The sequence below is a fragment of the Manis pentadactyla genome, chromosome 1, assembly GCF_030020395.1.
Source record: "Manis pentadactyla isolate mManPen7 chromosome 1, mManPen7.hap1, whole genome shotgun sequence".
In the NCBI taxonomy this organism is placed as follows: Eukaryota; Metazoa; Chordata; class Mammalia; order Pholidota; family Manidae; genus Manis; species Manis pentadactyla.
Window position 1 is genome coordinate 152,191,361 of NC_080019.1, and position 19,226 is coordinate 152,210,586.

The following is a 19,226-nucleotide window of genomic DNA, read 5'->3' on the forward strand; positions in this document are numbered from 1 at the left end:
ACTTGGTGTGTTAAAGAAGATGTGAGAAGGCCAGCTTGGCCAGAGAGAATGAGTGAGGGGAAAATGGGAGATGAGGTCACGCAGGTGGATATTGGGGTTGTTGTAGACCTTGTAGGTGGTCAGGGGGGCCTTTATGCTTGGCCCTCTGGGTCATGGAAGAAGTTCAGGATTTTACTGAATAATGTAAAGTCATGGAAGGATTTTGAATGAAGAAAAGAGAAACTACCATGATTAAGAAAAATATTTTAACCACTTTGGAGTGTACCTCTCAGTAGGATCAACTATACATCGTTGTGCAATATGTCTGCAGCATTTTATCATGTTGCAAAATCCCATTGAACAACTCCTTCACTTTCCCTTCCCGTCAACCCTTGGCAACCAACTTTCTACTTTCTGTTTCTATGAGTCTGGCTACTTTAGATAAACCATCTAAGTGAAATTAAATAGCATTTGTCATTTTGTGACTGGTTTATTTCACTTTGCCATGATTTGAATATTTTCAACTTAATTCTGTGTCTAGGGAATATAGACAAAGAAAGGGGCAAAAGTGGAAGCAGAGATACAAGTTTTGAGGCCATTGCTGTATTATGGGCAAGAGATGGTGGTACCTTGAACATGGCTGTAACAGTAGAGGGGGTAATAAGTAGATAGACTCTGGATAGATTTTTAAGGAAAAGCTAATTGGATTTGCTGGTATTTTGAACGTGTGATGTGAAACAAAGAGGAAGATGATATGAATCATTATGGTAAATTTTCTGAATACTTTAACAGCAATCCTTATCCATCTTTGAAAGTAATCTTTATAAAATCTCCTTAAATGCTGCATAGCTTTTATAATAGCACAATGATGCAAAATCAGCCCATTTGATGGTTTAGCCTTAGTATTTTGAACTTCATTTTTCATATCTATTTTAAATATAGGTGTGTGTGGTATAAAACCTAAAGTGTGAGTATGTCAGGAGAGTATGGAAAATCCGGCTGAACTGGGTGATAATGAACATTTCCAGGTAGAGGAAAAGAATGTCTGATTTTGACAGTAAGATGGCTCTACTCACAGAATATTTTAGAATATTATCTAGATGCTGTATTGTAAAGTGTTCTCCTTATGAGGTCTACTCAGAGTTTGTGAGTGTGGAATGAGATAGTATAAACTTGAGACCCAGTGAAAGTAGAGAAAGTGAGGGAGGCAGAAAGGGAAGAATCCTCTTCATTTTTAGTTTAATGTCAGAGACAAAAGGAAAACAATTCTATAGCAGATTTTTTTTAGCTAAATGTAAACAGAGTCATTGAAGAATATCTCTTAAGTGTTAAAAGGTTATTGGCTGTTGGCTTAAACTATGCAATGAAAAACTAATTATATGCAGCTTGAGACTTAAAAAAAAATTTTGTTATTTGTGACATGCCGCATTCCTAGTGAGATCATCAGTAATGTAATAAAAGGACACGTGGTCTCCTATGCTGTGCTTCCTGTTATACCTAGTATTTTCTTAATTGACAAGATAGACTTCGTTTGTGCTGGGAAGCTGTGTGCTAGCCATGTGTACTTTTTTTGACCATTCTTAAAGCATGTCAGGCAGAATTTTGTAATTGGCTGAAAAGGCACCCAATTCAGTTTCACTTTGCTAAACCTGATCTGTAGGATTGACAGCATGCCTTTAATGGATTCCTTCAGTAGATAATTAGATCAGTTTAATGCAAGCACGACATAAATTAACATTTGCTCTTGGGTATGAATATTCAGGACTGTAGTGCTTTCTGTGGTGTGAGTTGTTTCCCTGGGATTTGCAGGAGTGCCTATTAGGTGCTTGTAATGTATTGATTAGCACAGAATGGCACCAATTAGAAGGTGTAGAAACATCCTTGGAGTCAGAGATGATATGCTTATTGGTGGTACTTAGGCTTTTTCCTGTAAACTCTTACCCAGACAACAGTTGTGTGCTTCGGTTTTGATGTGAATTTTACTTTAAGTTGCTATGCAGAAAGCTACCAAGTTTTCTGAGCTTTCCTGAAATTATGCCATCTGTTAGATTCTCCACTTTCTATGAGACTTTTCATCTGTAAGATTAACCCAGAAGATCACATGCTCTAGATGTCATAAATAAATAATTGAATAAATAAAAGAGTCACTGGGCCATTGAAACTTGCCATTTATAGTGATAATAATTGTTTTGGCACAGCTTGCTAGTGAATCAAATATTGGTTCAAAACTTTATTTGCATTTATTTGGGAATTTCAAAGAATTCCATGCTATAAACAAAATCATCTCTGAGAAAATGCACACCTTAATTGTCCATACCTTTAGGAAAAACCTGGTCAGGAAACTTGGAGGTGGAGGGAGGGATTAGGTAGCTGATATTAATCAAGTTAATATCTCTTAGGATGATTTAAAAGGAAAACACAATTTAAAAAATTTAAAAATTAAATTTCCTGTGAACTGAAAGAGCTTATATAGTGTGGTGGTTAAGAGCATGAACTCTGGAGCCAGCATGCTTGCGTATGAACCCAGTACTACCACTGTGTTTACTAGCTGTGTGAATTTGGGTAAATTGCATAATTTCTTAATTCCCTAACCTGTAAATGGTATTATAATAATAGTACCCACTTTATAGGGTTCTGAGGATTAAAGGAGTTTAATATTGGTACAGCATTTAGAAGAGTGCCTAGTACTATATAAGCACTATGTGTTTGCTCTTTATATTTGCTCACTAATATACATATAGCATACTTTGAAATGATCCTCTCTAAAATATATAAACATTGTATGTGAATTTTAAAATATTTTAAACACTTCTTACTTACAAGAGGTAACAGCTATTCACAGAGTGGAATAAACTTTGTATCCTCTTCCCTTCCTTCATCTGCAAGCCTCTGAGCCACCGCCTCTGCTCCTCCCCTGCATCCAAGACCCAACAAGCATGTTGAAGTTTAATGTCAGGTCTGGCTCACAGGTAGTTTTCATGGTCTACAAAGCAACCAAATGATTTCAAGTGTACCCTCTCCATGATTTTCAGTGTTCCAATTCTACATTTTCCTAATGCAGCAGGGACACATATAGAGATTACGTATGAACACCAGCTTCCAATCTGCCTATTGTCCCATCCCGTGTATTAGGGCATTTTTATCAAGACACGGAAACAATGTTAAGAAGCTTCTGTCCCCTCTAATTGAGAATGCCCCCAGGCCTGAATCTCAGTAGGAGGAGACCCATGCTGCTGTCAATAAAAGTGAAAAGGAAAGTAGAGCCCCTCTGTGGAAAAGTAAATGGATTCCCTACCCAGCAGAAATGAAGACTTGTATTACTCCTGGGGTAATTTAGGAATAGCCTGAAGGCCACCTATTCTTTCCTTATGGGTTTTCTAAGTGTTACTTAAATCAAAGTTGCTTAAATTGAGTTGATGAGAGATCTCAGCTCTCAGTTCTAATGAACACTTCCTACAGAGCACAGTGTCCTTCCTCTTCTGTGTTCTAATGACAGAAGTCTCTCAACGTTTTGAAACACTGCTTCTGCAGAGGCGACGGACGACATGAGAGCAGTGTGAGGCTATGTTCCCAATATGTCTAAAAAAATTGAAGGATGTTTTCTGACCTATACAAACAACATTAAACAAAGTTTATCTGTGGCTTTTTAAATTAGAGCTCATCAGATATAAATAATTGAAAGTAATTGTCTTTTAATAATATGGAAAACAAATGCTAATGTCTGGTATTTGTAGGAAAGTCATTCATTTTCATCACCATTCTGCATACTGCTAGATCTAAAACTCCTGACACCTCTGTAAAAATAATGCCATACTATCCAACCATTTGTTTATTTGGGGAGAGTTCTCTCAGGGGATTGAAAATGCTTCAGTTGAAATGAGCACTGTGGTAACACAGGATGGATGCCATGGGGCATTCCAGAGGTTTTCTGTGAGGAAGGGAGGTACTCTGTTGGGTGGTGAGGAAGACACTTTTAACCTGGTCTCAGGTTGAACAGAACTATCCTATGTGCATCAGTGTCCAGATTCTGGAGGATGCCTTAGCATGGTTAAAACTGATTTCCCACAGCATAGATAAACAAAAATGAATATTTGCTTTCCAAATATTTATCAGATAGATGAGAATGCCAGCGTTACTTTTGCTCTTAAATTTTTGTCTTTAGGCTTACATGTACAAATAGATAAAAGAAAAAAAAACATTTTTCCTCTTCCAAGTGTAAATCAGCTACGATTTTCCTACTTTCCTTTTTTACTGACTTTAATTTTGCCACTTTGTAAATTGAAGTTGTGAAATAAAAAAGCAAAATTAGCATCCTATGAATTTACAGAATTTTCTGTGAGAATTAGGGTACTGCATATATTTTAAAAATTGGTTGCAATGTTGGAGGAAGAGTAGGAAATATATTATTAAAATGGAAACATGTAATTTCGTTATCAGCTGGTTTAAAAATTGGGATTTGTCAGTGCTGATTTTCTCTGAGGAGGGAAAGGTCTGGGAAAAACTTGCAGAATTTTTGGTTTGTTCTGCCTACCTCATTAATATTCCAGGTTAAGGAGTAAATATTTTTGTAGTAAACAAAGTTACATACTTCAGCATGATACTGCATTGAGTATTATAAAGGGATAATTCTCTTTTTAAAAATGATACTTTATAATTAAATTCCAACATGAACAAAATGTGAAAGTGTAGTCAACAGAAGGAATTTTAAAAGTTGGAACAAAGGAAGTCACCCATTTGTTTCTAGCAAAAAATATGTGCGTTCCCCTCCTGCAGCTTCCGTTTCATTAACACTAAATATGAGAACAGGTATTATAATAGACAGCTCAGTCTATTACTTAAGATTTTGCGTCTCATATGGGTGTGTGGGAAGTGGGCTATGCATTAGAAGTTGTCACTATTGTTCTTAAGTACAACGTACTTATTACTGTACTTATTACTTGTTCAACGTACAGTATTACTTTTTTAGCTTTCATTTTGCCTTTTTATTTTTCTTTGCCATTTATTTCTCAAAGTACATACTCATTAGTAAGTCATAGTTTTTTTTTAATGTAAGGTACAAGTATGTAGCTAACATTATCTTCACAGAACCTGTGTTGAAAGTTGTATGTTTGAAACTTTGAGGAGTTTTAGAGAGTATGAACAACCTGAATTGAAAATTACATAAAAATGTTACAAAATAACATGTTCATTGCCCTTTACTCCCCATGCAATTGCTTTCTGTATTTTCTTTTAAAAGATGTAAACATTGAACCAAATATTTCTTCCAGACTTGAGACCAGGAGTACCTTGCATTATATGTAACTCAGCAAGGTCATCTGTCACCAATATAATAAACAGTTGGAAATCTGGTGGACAACATCAAATCTAAATGACAAAAGAACATGGTGCCAGACAAATCTGCCTGTACATCCTTGGGCTGAAAGTTATCATTAGGTAACCCTGGCCAAGATACTCAACTTTCATAAACCTTAATTGTCTTGCCTGTAACATGGAGATAGTAATATGTACCTATTTCCTAGGGTTGTTATGAAAGAATGAATGGAATGCCTTATGCCGAGTACCTGCATAGTGGCTGGTCCATTATAGGTGCTCAATACATTGAGGTTAATTCCTTCCTTCTTTCCAAGGCTGCTATTAGTATTAGCACTCTTGATTCCTTACCTTCTGTTTTCATTAATCAAAATCTTAAAAGTTTTTCTTTTGTTTTTATTGTGAAATAGGAGAACTATTATAAATAGATGCTAACTTTACTATATTGTGAGTAGGAATACATATTGGTTCAACCTTTTGCATGGCACTCTGGCAATATATTGAAAGAGAATTGAAATCTGCATTCTCTACAGCCTCTTTATCCTAAGGAATTAATAATAGAAATGCATAAATATTTATGTAGCATATAATACTGAGGAATTGGAAGCAATCTAAATGTATATTACTAGGGGATTGGTTTAAAAATATTTAAGACATAGCCATAATGGAACATTTTGAAATCATTACAAATAATGTTGCTGTGACTCATTGATTTATATGGAAAGATGATGTTAGGTATTATTAAGAGAAATATATAACAAAACTGTATTAGCCAAATTAAAAGTATTTTAATAATTTAACAAATAAATATGTACATACTAATGTTGTCAGTTGACATGTCTACATGATGGGGTTGCTTTCTATTTTGTGTATTTTGTTTCTGTCTGAGTTTTGAAAAAAAGCAGGGTTTGGTTGTGTTTGCTTATGTGGGAACATGTCCATTATTTTAAAAATTATTTCGCTAATATGTAATATTATTAGGGTAGCACATGCTATTTGAAAATTCCAACAATATAAAACATATAAAGTAAGAAGTGGGAGTTAATCCCACATTCCATATGTAATTAATTTATAGCCAGTAAAAAACAATACTTTTTTCCATTAATAAAAATAATCAGACCCTTACTATTCTAAATAGTTATCATAAGAGCAAGCAGCAGGTATAGCACACAGTATAGCAAGTTTCCTCCCTAACGGTTTGGTGGACAAAGCCAAGAAATGTGTGTGAGCCGTGACTGTCATTGCTAACTGTCTTGCCAATGGGTTTCAGCCCCAAGCAAGTTCACTATGGATTCACTGAGACTGAGGAATGACAGTGGAACGTTCTTGGGGTGAAAGGGTTTATTACCCAGCTTGTTCTCCCAGTGATAGGTCTAGGTCGAGCACTAGAATTACGTCTGCATCCAACAGTCTGCAGGTCTATAAGCCTCCTTCATCTCTGCCTCCACCCAGAGCACTGGGCAGAACTCTTCATATAGTGACTCAGTCAATAATAGCTAATTGCCTATGGGTGTGGAAGCAGTAGCCTAGCAGCAGGCCAGTTACATCATCAAGTAGTTTAGGTTCAGGTGAGGATCCTGGCCATAGGCACCTTCACTTTATCCACACTAACTTTTTCTCTATGATATTACCATTGTAACCTCATTTGAGGCATAAATGAATTCAGAATAAAAAACCCATTGCAATGGCAAGGAAGAACCTTCCCTATGCCCACCTCTTGTGTGAAATTGCACTGACAAGATTCTACTGAAAGCTTGCTGTGCCATAATGAATTGTAATGTACCAGTCTATGTGGGCCAGACCAAATTAAGAGGTGCTGTATAGGAAGGGTCTGCAGGAGACTTGGCTAAACACATCTAAGAAATCACACCTGGTTTAAATATCCATAATCACAATTAAGGTTGTTTTCTTATAATTAACACAGAACCTCCTGAAGAGTGTCTGTTATATAATCCTTCTGAAGAGCAAATGCTTCAAAGTACACACGGTAGGGAGCAATGTTCATTTTTGTTCTTAGATTACCTTAGGTGTAACTACATCTCAAGGGATTTTAATCTTGTAAGGAACAGGAAATTACCCTTTTCAGTGGCTCTGAGAAGAAAAGCAGCAGTCAGAAATGTCATCACTAGTTTACTTTAGCAGCATGTTATCACTGTCAGTAATGGTATTTTGTCACATTATATCCTGTTAGTATGTTTCACTCTCTTTGAGCCATGTTTCATTTGATAAACACAAAAGTCTGAAGTCTTTATAGGAAGCTGCCAACCAGGAGCATGTGGTGTTAGAGGGCCCCCTGTTCCTCACCATGGGCAAAGACATGGGCACTGCTGCAGTTGCCAGGCCTGGGCTCTGCACTCCACCTTGTACAAGCTCCTCCAGCTCTCTGGGTCTCAGCTCCCACATCTGTGAAATGTGGAGAATTTATTTGTAGCTGCCATATTTATTGAGCTCCTATTGTATACCAGGCACTCCACTAAGTACTAAGAAAAGAAAGTGAATGTAATGATATCATCTTTTTCTGTAAGGCATTGTGGTGAAAATGGAAGTTCCTATGGCCAAGATCCTCACCTGACCCTAAACTGCTTAATGCTATAACTGGCCTACTACTAGACTAATGCTTCCACATCCATAGGCAATAAGCTGTTATTGACTCAGCCACTATATAAAGAGCTCTGCCCGGTGCTCTGGGCGGAGGCAGAGATGGAAGAGGATTACAGACCTGCAGACTGTTGGATGCAGATGTGATTCTAGAGCTCAACTTACTGCTGTAAGAATAAAGCCATTTACCCCAAGAAGGTTCTGTTGTCATGTCTCAGTCCCACCAAATCCATAGTGAACTTGCTTGGGGCTGAAACTCTCAGGTAAGACAGGCATGTAACTTACTTAGAAGGTAGTATGAGGTAGAGGGCATAGAGATCTTAAGTGTCACTTCTTATTTCATCATTTGGGGTTGTTGTGAATGGGCTTGGGGAAGTTGGGGTTCCTATGGCCAGAATCCTCACTGAACTTAAACCACCTAATAATGTAACTGGGCTGTTGCTAGGCTACTGCTTCCACACCTTTAGGCAATAAGCTATTATTGCGCTATATAGAGAGCTCTGCCCAGTGCTCTGGGAAGAGGGTAGTGCTCGACCCACTGCTGGGAGAACAAGCCGGTAATAAACCCTTTCACCCCGAAGAATGTTTTCTGTCATTTTCTTTGGTCACATTGAATCCATAGTGAACTTGCCTGGGGCTGAAATCCATTGGCAAGACAATGGGAAGAAATCAAGTACTTAAAGCATAAGTACTACACATTTTTATATCCTCTTCTGACAGAAGCTGTAAAATAACCATCAATACAAGATAGTATGCGTACAGCCACTCTGGTGTTCAAATATAAGAGCTTCTCGTGAGTGTTGAGATGCACTCAGCATGCTTAAAGATGCAAAAATGTATTTTTTCTGTTGGTTAAGGTCAAAGAACGCCAAACATAAGACTAAAAAAATGTTCTGTTACTTACCTAGAAGAACTCCCTACTATATAACATTTTCTGGGATTAAAGCATATAATGTCTAGATTTTTAATGAGTCTTTACACTTTTATCTAAATGTCTACCAAATGACATTAAGTCCCACCTAAGAATCCTTGTACTGCATCACAAAAGGCTAGATAAGGGAGAGCTAAATTTTTAAATAAATAAGTCATTTAATAGTTCAGGAGTTGTTTTTTTTTTTAGCCCCAGAATGAAAGATGATAAAATGAGAGCGCCTTTTTAATACTTGATGAAATGTGAAGACAAACATAATTTGATGAAATTGCACAAAACAAATAGTGCAAAACCTCAGGAATGTAGAAAAGCATATCCTTCCTTCTTAGGCCTCACTCTTCCTGGTTTAGGCTGTACAGGTTGCAACAATAGCATTTGAGGGCATTGTTGCCTTTCCATCTTTTTATTTCAGCACAGGGTTGTACTAAGCTTTTTCAGCTTTGGAATAGTTATAAACCAATCTATGAGGAGAATAGCATCAGAATAGAAGAAACAGGGAAGCTAATCAGAGGATTTGGGAGTTTTTCTTGAACATATTTTTCTTTGGACTGTAACTGGCCTTTTCTTTTCCCCAGTGGCAATTCAATCTTTGGATGGTCTTGTGCCAAAGCTGTTCAACTTGTCATTGCCAATTTCCCAGAGAACTTCCACCATCAAACACAAGGTACAAAATTACTGCATGTTAATTCAGACTCTTACCTAGGTATCATTTTTAATTCTCAATTCAGGAGGAAAGGCTAGCTTTCCATTTACTATAATGACTTGTATACTTCCAGATGGCATCTCTGCATAATTTTGCCTTTTACTTCCTGAGTGAAATTTTGTCTAATCACCAGTTAGAGTAAGAGAACCAAATAAAATATTGTGTTTGGCATACTCAATTTCTATCAGGTTTCATCTTTTACTGAACAATGAAAGATGATGCTTTGAGACATTCTTTCATTTTCTGGTTTGGGGGACTCATGGCTATGCATTTTTCTTACAAATTTATATTTAGAATTTAGTTACGATTTTCATTTCCTTTAGCTAATATCAGGTTATTAAATAATTTCCCCTTTTCCAACTGTGAAACTCAGGAACAATGTTCTGCCAGTGCCAAGGATAGGTGGTAATAAGCAGAGAGAAAACAGACTTTAATTGTTTGACTTTTGCATTTCTCCATAATAATATATATTTCAAACGCATTTCAAACATAAATATGTATTTCAAACAGAGAACATTTCAAAGAATGTCATTTGAGACATAACCCTTTATTTTACTTGCTTTAAATTAAAAAAAGATGAAATAAGACTTTACAAAAAAGTTGAAACTATCCTGGGTACCTTTCCCCCATCCAATTTCTTTCACTCTCTCTCCCGAGATAAACAATACATTGCACTGTTTTGTATATTTTCTAGCTTTAACTTAATACTATTATACTAGACATATCATAAAGTTACTTGCTTTTTCTCATTCACTCTGGTTTTGAGATTGGTTCACAATGATACATGTGATTCTAGTTCGTTCAGTCATTGAGAGCTGTATAGTGCTAAATTGAATAAATATATCACAGCTTACTTTATCATTTCTTGTGGGTGTTCATTTAGGTTAAACAAAGTGGTAATTAACATTTCATGTATGTACGTCTTTGTTCACATAGGAAAAATTGTCAATGGCTGAGTGTTTTCATCTTTATAAGATATTGCTAAATTATTATCTAAAGTGATTGTGCCAATTTATCCTCCTATCACTGGATAGAAATTTTGTATTCCTCCACATCCACATCAAATATTAGTCATTTTAGACTTCTAAAATTTTTTACTGAATTGATGGATATGAAATGATATCTCACTGAGATTTTTAACTTGTATTTTCCTGATTACTATTTGTAGTATTCCTGATGCATCTGTTTCATTTCTTTTGGTCATTTGGATTCCCTCTTCTGTGAATGCCTATTCGTTTTCTTTATTTTTTTTTCTATCTACTTGTCTGCATTTTTCTGGACAGGCATCTTCATATTTATCCTAGACCTGCATGAGTTATAAATGAGTCACAAATATCTTTTCACAGATTGTAACTTTTAAAAACATTTGCTTATGGTGTCTTTCATTGACAGAAGTTTCTAATTTTAGTGTAATCAGATGTATCATCCTTTTCATTTGTAGTTGGTGCTTATTGTGTTTGCTTAAGAAGTATTTCCAAAAAATGTTTTGTTTTTTTTTTAAATAATTATTTTTTATTGAAGGGTAGTTGACGCACAGTATTACATTACATTAGTTTCAAGTGTACAACACAGTGGTAGAACATTTATATACATAATTCTAGGTTCCAGCTATCACCCTACCAAGCTGTTACAATATCTTGACTATATTCCTTATGCTATACATTACATCCCGGTTACTTATTTATTTTACCATTGGAAGTCTGTCCTTTTTTTTTTTTTTTTTTTTTTGTGAGGGCATCTCTCATATTTATTGATCAAATGGTTGTTAACGACAATAAAATTCTGTATAGGGGAGTCAATGCTCAATGCACAATCATTAATCCACCCCAAGCCTAATTTTCATCAGTCTCCAATCTTCTGAGGCATAACAAACAAGTTCTTACATGGAGAACAAATTCTTACATAATGAATAAGTTACATAGTGAACAGTACAAGGGCAGTCATCACAGAAACTTTTGGTTTTGCTCATGCATTATGAACTCTAAACAGTCAGTTCAAATATGAATACTCATTTGGTTTTTATACTTGATTTATATGTGGATACCACATTTCTCTCTTTATTATTATTATTTTTAATAAAATGCTGAAGTGGTAGGTAGATACAAGATAAAGGTAGAAAACATAGTTTAGTGTTGTAAGAGAGCAAATGTAGATGATCAGGTGTGTGCCTGTAGACTATGTGTTAATCCAAGCTAGACCAGGGCAATAAAACATCCACGTATGCAGAAGATTTCTCTCAGAACAGGGGGGGTGAGGTTCTAAGCCTCACCTCTGTTGATCCCCAATTTCTCACCTGATGGCCCCCCTGCGACTGTGCCTGTCTTAGGTTGTTCCTCCCTTGAGGAATCTTACCCGTCTCTGGCTAACCAGTCATCTTCCGGGGCCATACAGGGAAATGTGAAGTTGGTAAGTGAGAGGAAAGCCTTATTGTTTGAAAAGGTTAGCTTTTTACTTCTTTGCATATTTATGCCCTGTAGCTTCTATGCCCAGCATTTGTCTTGAGGTATCTTTACCAGTTGGAAGAATTATGATACTCGGTAAATTTGATATGAGGCACGAATTCTATTTAAGGGTTGTAATTAGGAAGGAAGAAGAAAAGCTATAGAAGTAGCAGGCGGAAGAAAACATGGGAAGATTGATTATTTCTTTGACATATCTTCTTGTAGAGCAACTTCAGCATATACAGGTTTTAAGCTACTACTTAAATTGCGCACACACATTAACATAATAGGAGTATAGTTACATAACCAAAGCATATCTGTAATTACCAGCCATCTCCAGTGAAACCAAGAAAACCAGTTAGGCACCTTAGGCATTTGTGAAAACTTATCTATGATATGGTGGATATTGTCCAACTGAACTTGAACAGTCTGAGAGAAATCAGACAAATTAAAACAACCCATTCCTGGGGGCTGTTCACATGCCATATGTTCTTTTAACAGTAAATAGTCTGTAGTTGTAAGACTTTGGAGCGCTACAATTTGCACTTCTCCAAATTCTTGGTTGAGTTCCAACAGTATAGATCCAGTCAAATTTGTTGTTTTACTGTATGCACAGGCCAGCTTGGATATCTCCTTCCTCATTCCCATGGCAAGTCCAGGAACTGGTGGGATGAGTGCATCTACAGCTGTAGCAGTGCGTGGATCTTTGTTGGGGTTTTTTGATGATCATCTTCTGGCATGAGTCTTCCAGAGAGTGCAGATGTTGGAAGTTCTTTTTCATATCGTATCTTAGTTCATTTTTGGGGTAGCCCAATTAGGCTTTGATCCTCTGTATAAACACAAACAGATCCTTTGCCTACACTTTTATATGCCCTTTATACCCTTGTGTAGAACTCGTTGGAGGTTACCACACAGGGACTGCCCTTTTTTTTTTTTTTTTTTTGCTTTGTTTTTGGTATCACTAATCTACACTTACATGACGAATATTATGTTTACTAGGCTCTCCCCTATACCAGGTCTCCCCTATAAACCCCTTTACAGTCACTGTCCATCAGCATAGCAAAATGTTGTAGAATCACTACTTGCCTTCTCTGTGTTGTACAGCCCTCCCTTTTCTCCTACCCCCCCATGCATGTTAATCTTAATACCCCCCTACTTCCCCCCCCTTATCCCTCCCTACCCACCCATCCTCCCCAGTCCCTTTCCCTTTGGTACCTGTTAGTCCATTCTTGAGTTCTGTGATTCTGCTGCTGTTTTGTTCCTTCAGTTTTTCCTTTGTTCTTATATTCCACAGATAAGTGAAATCATTTGGTATTTCTGTTTCTCCATTTGGCTTGTTTCACTGAGCATAATACCCTCCAGCTCCATCCATGTTGCTGCAAATGGTTGGATTTGCCCTTTTCTTATGGCTGAGTAGTATTCCATTGTGTATATGTACCACATCTTCTTTATCCATTCATCTATCGATGGACATTTAGGTTGCTTCCAATTCTTGGCTATTGTAAATAGTGCTGCGATAAACATAGGGGTGCACTGATCTTTCTCATACTTGATTGCTGCGTTCTTAGGGTAAATTCCTAGGAGTGCAATTCCTGGGTCAAATGGTAAGTCTGTTTTGAGCATTTTGATGTACCTCCATACTGCTTTCCACAATGGTTGAACAAGTTTACATTCCCACCAGCAGTGTAGGAGGGTTCCCCTTTCTCCACAGCCTCGCCAACATTTGTTGTTGTTTGTGTTTTGGATGGCAGCCATCCTTACTGGTGTGAGGTGATACCTCATTGTAGTTTTAATTTGCATTTCTCTGATAATTAGCGATGTGGAGCATCTTTTCATGTGTCTGTTGGCCATCTGTATTTCTTTTTTGGAGAACCGTCTGTTCAGGTCCTTTGCCCATTTTTTAATTGGGTTATTTGTTTTTTGTTTGTTGAGGCGTGTGAGCTCTTTATATATTCTGGACGTCAAGCCTTTATCGGATGTGTCATTTTCAAATATATTCTCCCATACTGTAGTGATCCTTCTTGTTCTATTGATGGTGTCTTTTGCTGTACAGAAGCTTTTCAGCTTAATATAGTCCCACTTACTCATTTTTGCTGTTGTTTTCCTTGCCCGGGGAGATATGTTCAAGAAGAGGTCACTCATGTTTATGTCTAAGAGGTTTTTGCCTATGTTTTCTTCCAAGAGTTTAATGGTTTCATGGCTTACAGTCAGGTCTTTGATCAATTTTGAGTTTACTTTTGTATATGGGGTTAGACAATGGTCCAGTTTCATTCTCCTACATGTAGCTGTCCAGTTTTGCCAGCACCACCTGTTGAAGAGACTGTCATTTCGCCATTGTATGTCCATGGCTCCTTTATCAAATATTAATTGACCATATATGTCTGGGTGAATGTCTGGATTCTCTAGTCTGTTCCATTGGTCTGTGGCTCTGCTCTTGTGCCAGTACCAAATTGTCTTGATTACTATGGCTTTATAGTAGAGCTTGAAGTTGGGGAGTGAGATTCCCCCTACTTTATTCTTCTTTCTCAGGATTGCTTTGGCTATTCGGGGTCTTTGGTGTTTCCATATGAATTTTTGAATTATTTGTTCCAGTTTATTGAAGAATGTTGCTGGTAGTTTCATAGGGATTGCATCAAATCTGTATATTGCTTTGGGCAGGATGGCCATTTTGACGATATTAATTCTTCCTAGCCACGAGCATTGGATGAGTTTCCATCTGTTAGTGTCCCCTTTAATTTCTCTTAAGAGTGACTTGTAGTTTTCAGAGTATAAGTCTTTCACTTCTTTGGTTAGGTTTATTCCTAGGTATTTTATTTTTTTTGATGCAATTGTGAATGGAGTTGTTTTCCTGATTTCTCTTTCTGTTGGTTCATTGTTAGTATATAGGAAAGCCACAGATTTCTGTGTGTTGATTTTGTATCCTGCAACTTTGCTGTATTCCGATATCAGTTCTAGTAGTTTTGGGGTGGTGTCTTTAGGGTTTTTTATGTACAGTATCATGTCATCTGCAAATAGTGACATTTTAACTTCTTCTTTACCAATCTGGATTCCTTGTATTTCTTTATTTTGTCTGATTGCCGTAGCTAGGACCTCCAGTACTATGTTAAATAACAGTGGGGAGAGTGGGCATCCCTGTCTAGTTCCCGATCTCAGAGGAAATGCTTTCAGCTTCTTGCTGTTCAATATAATGTTGGCTGTGGGTTTATCATAGATGGCTTTTATTATGTTGAGGTACTTGCCCTCTATTCCCATTTTGCTGAGAGTTTTTAACATGAATGGATGTTGAACTTTGTCAAATGCTTTTTCATCTATGGAGATGATCATGTGGTTTTTGTCTTTCTTTTTTTTGATGTGGTGGATGATGTTGATGGACTTTCGAATGTTGTACCATCCTTGCATCCCTGGGATGAATCCCACTTGGTCATGGTGTATGATCCTTTTGATGTATTTTTGAATTCAGTTTGCTAATATTTTGTTGAGTATTTTTGCATCTACGTTCATCAGGGATATTGGTCTGTAGTTTTCTTTTTTGGTGGGGTCTTTGCCTGGTTTTGGTATTAGGGTGATGTTAGCTTCATAGAATGAGTTTGGGAGTATCCCCTCCTCCTCTATTTTTTGGAAAACTTTAAGGAGAATGGGTATTATGTCTTCCCTGTATGTCTGATAAAATTCCGAGGTAAATCCATCTGGCCCGGGAGTTTTGTTCTTTGGTAGTTTTTTGATTACCGCTTCAATTTCGTTGCTGGTAATTGGTCTGTTTAGATTTTCTGTTTCTTTTTGGGTCAGTCTTGGAAGGTTGTATTTTTCTAGGAAGTTGTCCATTTCTCCTAGGTTTCCCAGCTTGTTAGCATATATGTTTTCATAGTATTCTCCAATAATTGTTTGCATTTCCGTGGGGTCCGTCGTGATTTTTCCTTTCTCGTTTCTGATACTGTTGATTTGTGTTGACTCTCTTTTCTTCTTAATAAGTCTGGCTAGAGGCTTATGTATTTTGTTTATTTTCTCAAAGAACCAGCTCTTGGTTTCGTTGATTTTTGCTATTGTTTTATTCTTCTCAATTTTATTTATTTCTTCTCTGATCTTTATTATGTCCCTCCTTCTGCTGACCTTAGGCCTCATCTGTTCTTCTTTTTCCAATTTCGATAATTGTGACATTAGGCCATTCATTTGGAATTGCTCTTCCTTTTTTAAATATGCTTGGATTGCTCTATACTTTCCTCTTAAGACTGCTTTTGCTGTGTCCCACAGAAGTTGGGGCTTAGTGTTGTTGTTGTCATTTGTTTCCATATATTGCTGGATCTCCATTTTGATTTGGTCATTGATCCATTGATCATTTAGGAGCGTGTTGTTAAGCCTCCCTGTGTTTGTCAGCCTCTTTGCTTTCTTTGTACAGTTTATTTCTAGTTTTATGCCTTTGTGGTCTGAAAAGTTGGTTGGTAGGATTTCAATCTTTTGGAATTTTCTGAGGCTCTTTTTGTGGCCTAGTATGTGGTCTATTCTGGAGAATGTTCCATGTGCACTTGAGAAGAATGTATATCCCGCTGCTTTTGGATGTAGAGTTCTATAGATGTCTATTAGGTCCATCTGCTCTACTGTGTTGTTCAGTGCTTCTGTGTCCTTACTTATTTTCTGCCCAGTGGATCTATCCTTTGGGGTGAGTGGTGTGTTGAAGTGTCCTAGAATGAATGCATTGCAGTCTATATCCCCCTTTAGTTCTGTTAGTATTTGTTTCACATATGCTGGTGCTCCTGTGTTGGGTGCATATATATTTAGAATGGTTATATCCTCTTGTTTGACTGAGCCCTTTATCATTATGTAGTGTCCTTCTTTATCTCTTGTTACTTTCTTTGTTTTGAAGTCTATTTTGTCTGATATTAGTACTGCAACCCCTGCTTTCTTCTCACTGTTGTTTGCTTGAAATATGTTTTTCCATCCCTTGACTTTTAGTCTGTACATGTCTTTGGGTTTGAGGTGAGTTTCTTGTAAGCAGCATATAGATGGGTCTTGCTTTTTTATCCATTCTGTTACTCTGTGTCTTTTGATTGGTGCATTCAACCCATTAACATTTAGGGTGACTATTGAAAGATATGTACTTATTGCCATTGCAGGCTTTAAATTCGTGGTTACCAAAGGTTCAAGGTTAGCCTCTTTAGTATCTTACTGCCTAACTTAGCTCGCTTATTGAGCTGTTATATACACTGTCTGGAGATTCTTTTCTTCTCTCCCTTCTTGTTCCTCCTCCTCGATTCTTCATATGTTGGGTGTTTTGTGCTGTGCTCTTTCTAGGAGTGCTCCCATCTAGAGCAGTCCCTGTAAGATGTTCTGTAGAGGTGGTTTGTGGAAAGCAAATTCCTTCAGCTTTTGTTTGTCTGGGAATTGTTTAATCCCACCATCATATTTGAATGATAGTCGTGCTGGATACAGTATCCTTGGTACAAGGCCCTTCTGTTTCATTGTTTTAAATATATCATGCCATTCTCTTCTGGCCTGTAGGGTTTCTGTTGAGAAATCTGACGTTAGCCTGATGGGTTTCCCTTTATAGGTGACCTTTTTCTCTCTAGCTGCCTTTAACACTCTTTCCTTGTCCTTGATCTTTGCCATTTTAATTATTATGTGTCTTGGTGTTGCCCTTCTTGGATCCTTTCTGTTGGGGGTTCTGTGTATTTCCGTGGTCTGTTCAATTACTTCCTCCCCCAGTGTGGGGAAGTTTTCAGCAATTATTTCTTCTAAGATACTTTCCATCTCTTTTCCTCTCTCTTCTTCTTCTGGGACCCCTATAATACGGATATTGTTCCTTTTGGATTGGTCACACAGTTCTCTTAATATTGTTTCATTCCTGGAGATCCTTTTGTCTCTCTCTATGTCAGCTTCTATGCGTTCCTGTTCTCTGATTTCAATTCCATCAATGGCCTCTTGCATTCTATCCATTCTGCTTATAAACCCTTCCAGAGTTTGTTTCATTTCTGCGATCTCCTTTCTGGCATCTGTGATCTCCTTCCGGACTTCATCCCATTTCTCTTGCGTATTTCTCTGCATCTCTGTCAGCATGTTTATGATTCTTATTTTGAATTCTTTGTCAGGAAGACTGGTTAGGTCTGTCTCCTTCTCTGGTGTTGTCTCTGTGATCTTTGTCTGCCTGTAGCTTTGCCTTTTCATGGTGATAGGAATAGTCTGCAGAACTGGGACCAGTGACGGCTGGAAGGACTTCCTTTCTTGTTGGTTTGTGGCCCTCCTCTCCTGGGAGAACAGCGACCTCTAGTGGCTTGTGCTGCGCAGCTGGGCGCAGACAGGGTTTCTGCTTCCTGCCCGGCTGCTATGGAGTTAATCTCCTCTGTTGTTGTGGGCGTGGCCTGGCTCCGGCAGCTACTCCAAAATGGTGGAGTCGCGTTGGAGCAGGAGCGGCTGGGAGGCTATTTATCTCTGTAAGGGGCCTGCCTGCTCCCTGCAGCCCAGGGGTTAGGGTGCCCAGAGATCCCGGATTCCCTACCTCTGGATTAAGTGACCCGCCCTGCCCCTTTAAGACTTCCAAAAAGCACCCGCCAAAACAAAACAACGCCCACCAAAAAAAAAAAAAAAAAAAAAAAAAAAATTTTTTTAATTAAAAAAAAAAAAGGTGGTCGTTCGTTTTTCTTTATTCTCCGGTGCCAGCCTCAGGCCTCTGCTCACCGGTCTTTCTGCCCTGTTTCCCTAGTATTGGGGTCCCTATCCCTTAAAGACTTCCAAAAAGCGCTCGCCAAAACAAAACAGCAAAAAAGCAAAAAAAAATGGTTGCGCACTTTTCTTATGTCCTCTGTCGCCCAGCCTCCAGTGCCTCCTCACTGTTCTTACTGCCCTGTTTTCCTAGTATCGAGGGCCCTGCACTCTGGCCCAGATGGCTGGGGCTGGGTGTTCGGCAGTCCTGGGCTCCGTCTCCCTCCCGCTCTGCCTGCTCTTCTCCCGCCGGGAGCTGGGCGGAGGGGCGCTCGGCTCCCGCGGGGCCGGGGCTTGTATCTTACCCCCTTCGCGAGGCACTGGGTTCTCGCAGGTGCAGATGTGGTCTGGATATTGTCCTGTGTCCTCTGGTCTTTATTCTAGGAAGGGTTTTCTTTGTTATATTTTCATAGATATATGTTGTTTTGGGAGGAGATTTCCGCTACTCTACTCACGCCGCCATCTTCCGCCCCTCCCCTGCAGCATTCCATAAAATGTTATATTCACTAAATTTTCATTTCTAAATTTCAAATTAATAAACTTTATTTTTTACAGCAGTTTTAGGTTCACAGCA